Genomic DNA, 10,487 nt, shown 5'->3' with positions numbered 1-10,487 from the left:
CGAAGACGGAGAGAGACAAAGTCGATCAAATAGATGTATCGACACTGCAGATTGCAGAAAAAAATTGTAGAAAAAGCTTCAATTTTGCAATTAACAATAGTTTAATCCTATTCTACTAACTGTTAGATTTATTATAATAATAATAATAGATATTTTTTATTTCTCACTATAAAATACAACAATATATACATGTACATCTAACATGTGCTAGTTTCCGCAGGGCTTTCTCTCTCTATCCACCGGCGCTAACGGACGCGTGGACCGGGTAAGAACACTTGCATCTCTCGCTGTTAAAGCCACATGTTATTGTCACATTTGTGATTATTAACTCCTGCTGCAACATGTCTTCCCCCCTCCCCCCACTCATTGTGTGTGTCACACTTCACATGTAGTGTATGCATAGGCAGTAACTAGTGCATGACTGGTTATACAATTACAGCCAGAGACAAATTGCAGATTCGATCAAACATGTTATATGATTGTGTGACGATGTTTACTGGTGTTACACTTTTGGTTGTATCCACTGCTAAGTAGATTCAGAGAGGTGATCCCAGCAGAAGTGAAACAAAGTCGCAAATACACTGACTGAAGATAGCATGAATTTAGACTAGCGACACATGTATGATATATACATATATGTACATATATACATATTTATATATATGAATGTGTGTAGGTGTATGTTATACATATATATCAGGAGTATATAATAGGGAGGAGTGTGACATCAATAAACAAGGGAAATTCGTCATTTACTAGCCTTATAATACCTACGATTTACTACGCGTAACTCATCCAACTTGAGCTCAAATCGGACACAGTACATTCGCCCATCATTGTACGAAATCGTTTCCTCGTAGACACCCGCAATCCGTAGATACAGCCTAAAACGTACGACACGATTCTCCATTCTCTGGCCATTAATCCAACGCCCATTGCGCGCCTATAATTCAGACAAAAGGCAGCAACCTGGCTGTGTTTGCTTTGCGTGCGTGTCCGCGTGCGCGCGTACCTTGTGACTGTAGCCATGCGTGATGACAAGCCTGTGATCGTCGGATCCAGACAGGATGATCTCACCCGTGTCATTCCACGTGATCGTATTCACCTGTTTATATGAAAAGCGGACGTGGGAGCAGCAAGATAAATCACGTGACAAACCTGCCTTAGACATTACACACCGGCAGCTTCTTTTTCCCCGACACATTGGGATTTGGATATCGGGCCCCCCCCCCCCCGTTTGATCATTTTTGCGATTGATGATTCGGTTCGTTTTCCGGCTGACAACCGCATACACGTCAGATGTCACGATCATCGATTATACTCGATCATCGGTTGAACAGTTGCTCAAAGCAAGCGCTTGGTTAACAAAATCCATAATCGATTTCATCGAAAAAAAATAAAAAAAATAAAATAATTCGAAATAAATGTAAAACTTGAACAAAAAAACATGGAAAAGTGATGAGAATCAGAGATATCATCGCAACTATACAAGTTATCCTTTATTACCATACATGTATTATACACACAGTAGTAATCAGTGCAAAACAAACAGTAAACAGGGCTAAACAAGCACATACATGCACACACGTACATGCACACGACGTTACGCACACGCAGGCATTCAAAACCCCAAGTAACCAATTGTAACCGATCATCAGTTACTTGGGTCCAACGGATGATCGATTACGAAATTACAACCGATTGACAACACTACGTCAGACCGCCCAAGACTGGGTTAGCACCCCAGATTAGTTTAGCACATATGCGAAAAACACATTTGCGGGGTCCCACACCGTCCTTGAAGTGAGGAAGGGAGGAGAAGAAGAGGAAGACCCAAGGAGACCTGGAGAAGGACCATCGAGAAGGAGATGCGGATGTGTGACCTGTCATGGGACACGCTGAGGCCAGTAGCAGCGAACCGACAACGTTAGAGATCTCTTGGCACTGCCTTATGTGCCACCTAGGCACCTACGAGGGTTAACAAACTATCCTTGATCCCATCCGGCACACGCGTACAGAGTGCGAAATTACTTCCAGTCAAACACTCCCCGATTTACTGTCGGAATCCCTGATTTGACATAATATTATATGCAAGAATCCGTGTGACTCCCTGAAAATTCTGCCATACTAACTAGTTCGTTCCGGAGCACGGCCTCGCGGAATTACCGTATTTTTTCAACTATAATGTCCAGAGAAAATTTGGCAGACGTGCAACCGCATAAATCTTAAAAAATAAGCCCATGCGTTATTGTTAATATCTTTACTTTTGAACCTGAGACTGCAGACTCCCTCTTTTTGAGGGTAGGGAGTCCGTAGGGCAAAAGTTCATTTCTACCCCTGCAGTCATGATACTCACGCATCCGTTGTGAACCGGCAGACGTTTCACCAACTTTAGTCTCCGCATGAGATCCCTATTGCCTGCACAGAAAACGCAAACACATCAACGTTATGCGCTTGTTGTTACGACAGTACACGATTAAGTAAGTAAGCAAGTAATTAAGAACTGTTTTTGGTTCAAGGATACAAGAGCTGCCCCCAATTCATTTTCGCAATGTGTGACATGTGCAAATGTGCAAATGTGGACAGCTCTTATATCCTTGGGCCCTGTTTTATTACTATTATTGCACTGTGGGTAAGGAGCTTGCAAGCTTATGTTGGTATATATATTTTTTACAAATGTATACCATCTTTAAATTAATAAATAAATGAAACAAGTGCCGCGGAGCGACAGCGCTCATCTAACGTCTACTGCGGTGACTCTGTGGTGGAGTGGTGGGATTCTAGTAAACCCTGTTAGTCCCAAATGTGTTCACATACATGCCGAAACAGTGGAATGCACAGGGATGGTATCAGGAACCTTCTCAAAGGAATGTTCGTTGGGATCGTTATGAAAGTTGCCACGAGATGGCGCGTACGTTTAAGTGTCTTCAGATTAAAGATGGAAGCTCTCATCGTTCGTAGTAGCAACAACTATTTGCAAGACAGAATAGGTAAGCACTCATCCATTTACCTACGCAAGCCTACAGGCTGCAAATTGCAATAGAGAGCTGCCACCTGTAACCAATTAACGCAGGCAAAAACTGCACCACCACAGTCCCTGCCAGCAGCCACTGGCAGTGGCATACGTTACATGTAACATACTGACAGTACAGATGCCATAGAAATTATATGATTTAAGGAACATACACCTTCTTTAACCCAAATTTAGCTTTTGAAATTTCACTGTGACATTGTAAGCCTCATACATCAGGCATGTATAGATTCTCTAGCAAACCGGCAGTCAAATTCTTTCTAACAGACAGTCAACAAATCCAAGTTTAACCCTCCTCTGAGGGTCAAAAGGTTATCTGACACTTACTCTTCGGCATGTCAGCAAAAAGTAGATTCATGGTCCTTTCAATAATGCCATAAAAATGCTAGGTCACGCTGAAACAAAAAAGTTTTCAATCGCTCGTCAGATCATGTCCTCAGAAAAATGTCTAAAATCTGCCTGCTGCCCATTGACCTTTGACCTGTGACCTCCAATTTCGGCACAGTGATGCCTTTTCCTACCATGATGCTATACAACAACTATCACGAGCCTAGGTCGAGCATTTAGATTTGTGCCGCAATTCTGCATTTCCTCCCTATACCTTAAGTTAAGGAGTGAATGTTCCCCTTCTTTTACACCTCTTGACCTTTGACCCCAGCTTCGACATCCCAACTGCGTTTTGACGATCCCCCCAATGCCTGCCGAATATCGTGACCGTACGTCGAGCGGTTAAGATTTTTGCCCAACTGTTGACGGACGCCACGGACGGACGGACGGACGGACGGACGGACGGAACGGAGCGATCAAACGATTCTACAAGCTGCATCTGACTATGTCAGATGAGCTAATAATAAAATTAATAATAAATTACACAGAGTTTAGGTTCTTCGTCATCTACAGACCAATGTCATCGAGTATTAAGCTAGTCGAACCCACACGGAGGTAAGATACATCATACATAATGTAACCCATCAGAGTAGGGTAATTCCTGCCCTGGCCCAGGTTATATTACAAGATACAAGAATCTTTATTTAATGTCAGATATCACAAGAAATAAACGTTAGCCCTCATGGGCTATTATTCCGACAAACATAAGTAAATAACAATTCTGGTTAAGAACAAATTAATTATTGTACTCATGCAATATTTCAACTATTATTGTACGCATTCTAATAAAGGCAGGGTTCTCCCTACGTTGCGCAAACGGGCGCGGCCCGTTTGGGAAAACTCCCCCCTGTTTCAATCGTTGTGCCCGTTTAAATTACACTCCACCCCGATTAAATTCCACCACAATAAAAGTTTGCCAGCGCCGGGGAATCGATGCGTCAAGAACTCCACATTCGACAGGACACCCGACGCGTGTATTTTTTACCGTACCACGCATGCACTGCAGACACACACAAGTACAAACAGTTAACCTGTCCCGAACCAACACTAACTGTACACGACTCGGCTAGCTTATATATACAAGAACCCAAATTACCGTCTATTGTGTGGTGGCGATTTTACGCATTAATTAGTGGTACGGTAAAAATACACGCCCCCCGGACCTCCTAGTTTCCCCCCTCCCCCTCCCCTCCCCCTGTTTGAATTTCATCCTGGGAGAACCCTGAAAGGGTGTAGCAGCAGTGGATCTGTCTGCTGTAGTATGATGAGCAGGTAGAAAAGCCGAAAGGTGGAGAGAGCGCGTCGGCGTAGCAAAGGGCTTCGTGTATTATAGGCTAGAGTTAGCGTGAACCGATCATGGTGAGATTAATGTTGTGTGTCAGTCTGGCTCATAGGGTGGCCGGCCCCGGTTCTAGGATAGAGATGATGTCCAGATTGAGACCTATGTCATTTTCGTAAATGTGAGGCAGGGTTCTCCCTACGTTGCTCAAACGGGGCGCGCGCGCCCCGTTTGGGAAAACTCCCCCCTGTTTCAATCGTTGCGCCCCGTTTAAATTACCTCCACCCCGATTAAATTCCACCACAATAAAAATTTTGCCAGCGCGGGAATCGATCGTCAAGAAGTACCAGGACACCCCGAGCGTGTATTTTAACAGTACCACGCATGCACTGCAGACAATACACAAGTACAAACAGTCAACCTGTCCCACACCCAACACTAACTTACTACACCGACTCGGCTATTCTTATATATCAAGAACCCAAATACCGTCTATGGTGTGGTGGCGATTTTACGCATTAATTAGTGGGTACGGTAAAAAAACATGCCCCCTAGTTCCCCCCCCTCCCCTCCCATTTCCCTCCCCCTGTTTGAATTCTCCCTGGGGAGAACCCTGTGAGGGTAGGCCCTTTAAAATCCATGTCCCCCAAGGTACTGCCGGAACGTACCCTGGTAACTATCCGAGTATCTGATATGGTTAGGGTTAGGCCTTATAGGGTTAGGGTTAGGGAGTAGGCGTTAGTGGAGTAGGCGAGGTACGGTCCGGCATATTAGTACGGTCCGGCATAATTAGATACACTGGCAGCAAGAACAAGTACGAACAGTAAGAACAAATTATTATAATTAGTCAATGGGCGCGTGTGTGCTGTACGTGCGGGTTGTTCTTGCTGCCAGCGATTAGATAGTAGTTAGTACCAGGTACGTTCCGGTATACCGGACCGTACCCAAGTACGTTCCGCAGTACCCTGGGGAACATAGACCCTCTCAGCGAGGCTCATAGGGTCTATGTCCCCAGGGTACTGCCGGAACGTACCCTGGGTACGGTCCGGTATACCGTAACGTACCCTGGTCACTATTTGATATGGTTAGGGTTAGGATTTAGGGTTAGGGTTCGGTTTCGGCTTAGGGAGTAGACGTAGGCGACTCCCTAGAACTCGTTAGTGGAGTAGGCGAGGTACGGTTCGCATATTAGATAGTACCAGGGTACGTTCCGGCAGTACCCCCGGGGGACATAGACCCTCTCAGCCTCAGCCGAGCGTCAGTGTGATGATGTTGATGATGATTATCATTATACTTTTTGCGACATCGTAGAGTTTGCGCGGTTCCCTCAGACCGTAAGGTATGTACGTGCTGAATCGGAACAGGACTCTCCCTGTTATTCATCCTATCATGCGAATGAAGCTGTCACGCGGCTCTACTGCCGCTCAAATTTAGCTGGAATACGCATGTCAAACACTACAAGGCCAATTCGGCATTTACAATCGCCATTTACTGCAATGGGTCGCTTACGTAAAATTAAACCAATATTATTGTTTGACTTTTAGATGCGCAAGTGTAACAATTGAAGTAGATTTTATATGTGATTCTATAGCAAACTCTTTTTATTAACAATATATTTAGGAATAATAACAATATATTAATTGTTTCATCAAATCAGGAAATGTTTACAACGCAGTTGTTTAATTGTGAGGGCTACATCAGCGGCCGGCAACAGTATCATGGAGACCAACAAATTCTGACTTCGTCAATTCTACAAAGTATTCGAAATACACATATCTGGCAAAATTCATTTATACCAAAACTACTTTTTAGACCACAAGAAACGCTCCAATCTGCAAGCATGTTGTCTGCACTTGCTCGTTCGCTAAAGACATCGTTGTCTACACCAAAGGTTAGTTACTGCCAAGTACTAAGTAGTAGTGCTGCTGGAATGCCTACGTACCTACAATTTGTAAGCCGGTTACCTCATGACATAACGTAACTCTCGTAATGATTAGTCTTTAAAGTTCACGGGACTATTTACGAAGACGGAGAGAGACAAAGTCGATCAAATAGATGTATCGACACTGAAGATTGCAGAAAAAAATTGTAGAAAAAGCTTCAATTTTGCAATTTAACAATAGTTTAATCCTATTCTACTAACTGTTAGATTTATTATAATAATAATAATAGATATTTTTTTATTTCTCACTATAAAATACAAACAATATATACATGTACATCTAACATGTGCTTAGTTTCCGCAGGGCTTTCTCTCTCTAATCACACGGCGCTAACGGACGCGTGGACGGGTAAGAACACTTGCATCTCTCGCTGTTAAAGCCACATGTTATTGTCACATTTGTGATTATTAACTCCTGCTGCAACATGTCTTCCCCCCCCCCCCACTCATTGTGTGTGTCACACTTCACATGTAGTGTATGCATAGGCAGTAACTAGTGCATGACTGTTATACAATTACAGCCAGAGACAAATTGCAGATTCGATCAAAACATGTTATATGATTGTGTGACGATGTTTACTGTGTTACACTTTTGGTTGTATCCACTGCTAAGTAGATTCAGAGAGGTGATCCCAGCAGAAGTGAAACAAAAGTCGCAAATACACTGACTGAAGATAGCATGAATTTAGACTAGCGACACATGTATGATACTATACATATATGTACATACTATACATTATATATATATGAATGTGTGTGTAGGTGTATGTTATACATATATATCAGGAGTAGATAATAGGAGGAGTGTGACATCAATAAACAGGAAATTCGTCATTTACTAGCCTTATAATACCTACGATTTACTATGCGTAACTCATCCAACTTGAGCTCAAATCGGACACAGTACATTCGCCCATCATCCTCGAAAATCGTTTCCTCGTAGACACCCGCAATCCGTAGATACAGCCTAAAACGTACGACACGATTCTCCATTCTCTGGCCATTAATCCACGCCCATTGCCGCGCTATAATTCAGACAAAAGGCAGCAACCTGGCTGTGTTGCTCTCTCCGATAGCTGAATGTGGCGTTGTGGCTCGCCAGGGAGATTGGAGATCGACGCAACACTCGAAGAGCTAATCATTTGGTTGGCGTGCGTGTGCGTGAAGGGCATGACGCTATGCTACAAAGGTGGCCTGTGTAGCTGTGTACCGGGGGTCAAAGGTTATCTCGCCGAGTGTTGATGCCTAATATCCCAGCGAGCCACATGCCTCGCTCAGTTAGCAATAGCGCGTATGGTAGCTGCCTTTTGTCTTGAATTATAGGCGCGCAATGGGTTGGATGATGGCCAGAGAATGGAGAATCGTGTCGTACGTTTAGGCTGTATCTACGGCATTGCGGGTGTCTACGAGGAAACGATTTCGTACGATGATGGGCGAATGTACTGTGTCCGATTTGAGCTCAAGTTGGATGAGTTACGTGTAGTAAATCGTAGGTATTATAAGGCTAGTAAATGACGAATTTCCCTTGTTTATTGATGTCACACTCCTCCCTATTAATCTACTCCTGATATATATATATATATATATATATATATATATATATATAAAATACAAATTCAATTAATTTTTTTTAAATTTAATTAACAAGCTTTTGAGATGTATTTTCAATCAAACCAAGGTTTCTATCAAACCTTAATTAAAACAAAAATACAATGCGTTACTGATTACAGTATAATTGAAATAGAATAATCAAAACAATGTGCGTTACCAAGATGACGAAAGATGAAGAAAACACACACACTATATATATATCTATATGTATCAGTCTCAGGTTATACATATTCATTGTATAGTATATATATAATATATCTGGGGAAAAATTACTTTTTTTTAAAGGAAGCTCTTTTTCAAGTCTGTGGGAAAACTAACTCTCGTCAAACATTTTACGGGAGCTATTTTGAGCCTCACGGGAGCGATTTCGAAGGTTTGAACAGCGGAACGCTCATCGCTCCCGCGTATTTTTTACCCTGTATACCTATATGTATGTATTCATATATATGGTGGTTCTAAAATTGTAATTTCTTTCCATCTAAATTCCATGTTAGAGCAGTGAAAACAATGTACATACATGTATATATATATGTATAATATGCATATATACGTATGTATACATATTTAGATTCCATGTTACAGCGATAACAATTATGAACAATGCATATTTAGATTCCATGTTACAGCGATAACAATTATGAACAATGCATATTTAGATTCCATGTTACAGCGATAACAATTATGAACAATGTCGAAATCGCTCCGTTGTAACACTGAACACGATCAGTTCAAGAGCCGGCGGTGACATCTGCCGGTAAACCAATGAAGTATTTTGGTAGCGAGGTGTCGGTTGTCGCTCGTGCTGTAATCGCTTAATTAATTAGTTAATTTGCTTCGTTAATGTTAAAGGACAATTGAAGTCAAATTTGACTACTTCTGTAACGTTTTTATACATAGAAAATACATTCAATAACGTATTCCATTTCAAATCCGGCGCTCAATTTGTAAGAAACACATGAATATTAATCTAGGTCATGTGACATCACAGCCCCCCCTTGTTGAAACACGCCATTATATAGCGTAACAGTGCTAACACGCTAGTATACGTTATGCTAGGTGAAAGTATTGTTACAGCATACAACAAACATGTAGCCTCTAAATGTACTTATATTCATGTACATACATATTACCTGTATGGATAATGCATTCACGGTATATGTACATGACTTGCGTAGAGACGTTTGTACATGTACAGATACATATGTGATTCTGACCGAGCGTGATAAGCCCGGTGATCAGTGTACTCGCATGACTCATCTGGTCTAGCGTTGAACTGGTCTACAATAACCCTGATCTTCTCATTCTCATGGCAGCATATACATTCAGGTGCCGTACTCATTAATTCACAAACACTACAAGAACACCAGTATTTGTCTACAGTCCTATCTGGTACCGAAGCTTCCATTCCGCCATGTTGTGACTGTTCTGATTCTCGAGAAGTTTGCGCCGACTCATCGCGTTGCTTTTTCAGACGATTCTCCTCAATTTCTTCTTGTGTATATTCAGGCTCAAACCTATATCCAACTGGTAAATCACTATAAATATCATCATCATCTGAGTAATCACTAGAATCATTGAAATTATCGCTTTCTGTCTCCATCTTATACAGTAATACACCACACACACTATGTTTACATAATGGCGTGTTTCAACAGGGGGCTGTGACGTCACATGACCTAGACATGCAAATGGCGCGAACCGCCCCAATTGTCCTGACGTCACTGGGTCAATACACGGCGCCTCTATGTGAAGGGTGCGTGTGCGATGGTGTGAGAAATCTATTTAGGCTCTTGTGGGATCTTGTTGAATCAGCGGTAGTAGTAGCAGGTAGTAGAATGGGTTGGATGTTGATGATAACTGTTTTCAGTGAATATCCGTGAAAATCTGTCTGTATCCATCATGACAGCGTCAGCCGCGGCTCACTACACATGGTATCGGCGGCAAGCTAAAACCGCTCTGACAGTTGACAAGTGGTAATTGGTGTTTATAATGAGAAAATTAGCAGTACAGCAGCTGCCACAATGTAGCCCATCGAATAAAGTTGAAAATAAAAAATGCGGAATAAATTTTCTTAAAACCCTTCATTTATCCTTAAAGGACAATTTGAAAGTCAAATTTTATAATTCTGTAACGTTTTTATAGGCATATAACATACATTCAATAAACGTATTCCATTTGCCAAATCCATGCGCGCGCGCAGTGTCAAATCACTGCAGTAAGAAACACCATGAATATTA

At 42.1% G+C, this 10,487-nt stretch overlaps 1 long non-coding RNA gene across 1 annotated transcript; it reads right to left on the bottom strand.

Moving 5' to 3' along the window:
* Positions 1-1,011: 1,011 nt before the first annotated feature.
* Positions 1,012-6,072, bottom strand: LOC106818643. The gene is made up of 3 exons (XR_001395268.1): positions 5,992-6,072; positions 2,357-2,418; positions 1,012-1,105 (listed from the first exon to the last, which is right to left on the bottom strand). It is a non-coding gene; the product is annotated as an uncharacterized LOC106818643 (long non-coding RNA).
* Between the last annotated feature and the right edge of the window lie 4,415 nt (positions 6,073-10,487).

Source organism: Priapulus caudatus, unplaced genomic scaffold, assembly GCF_000485595.1.
Source record: "Priapulus caudatus unplaced genomic scaffold, Priapulus_caudatus-5.0.1 Scaffold2401, whole genome shotgun sequence".
Taxonomy (NCBI): domain Eukaryota; kingdom Metazoa; phylum Priapulida; class Priapulimorpha; order Priapulimorphida; family Priapulidae; genus Priapulus; species Priapulus caudatus.
The sequence above is the reverse complement of the archived record's forward strand: the minus strand, read 5'-3'. Positions and strand labels throughout refer to the sequence as shown.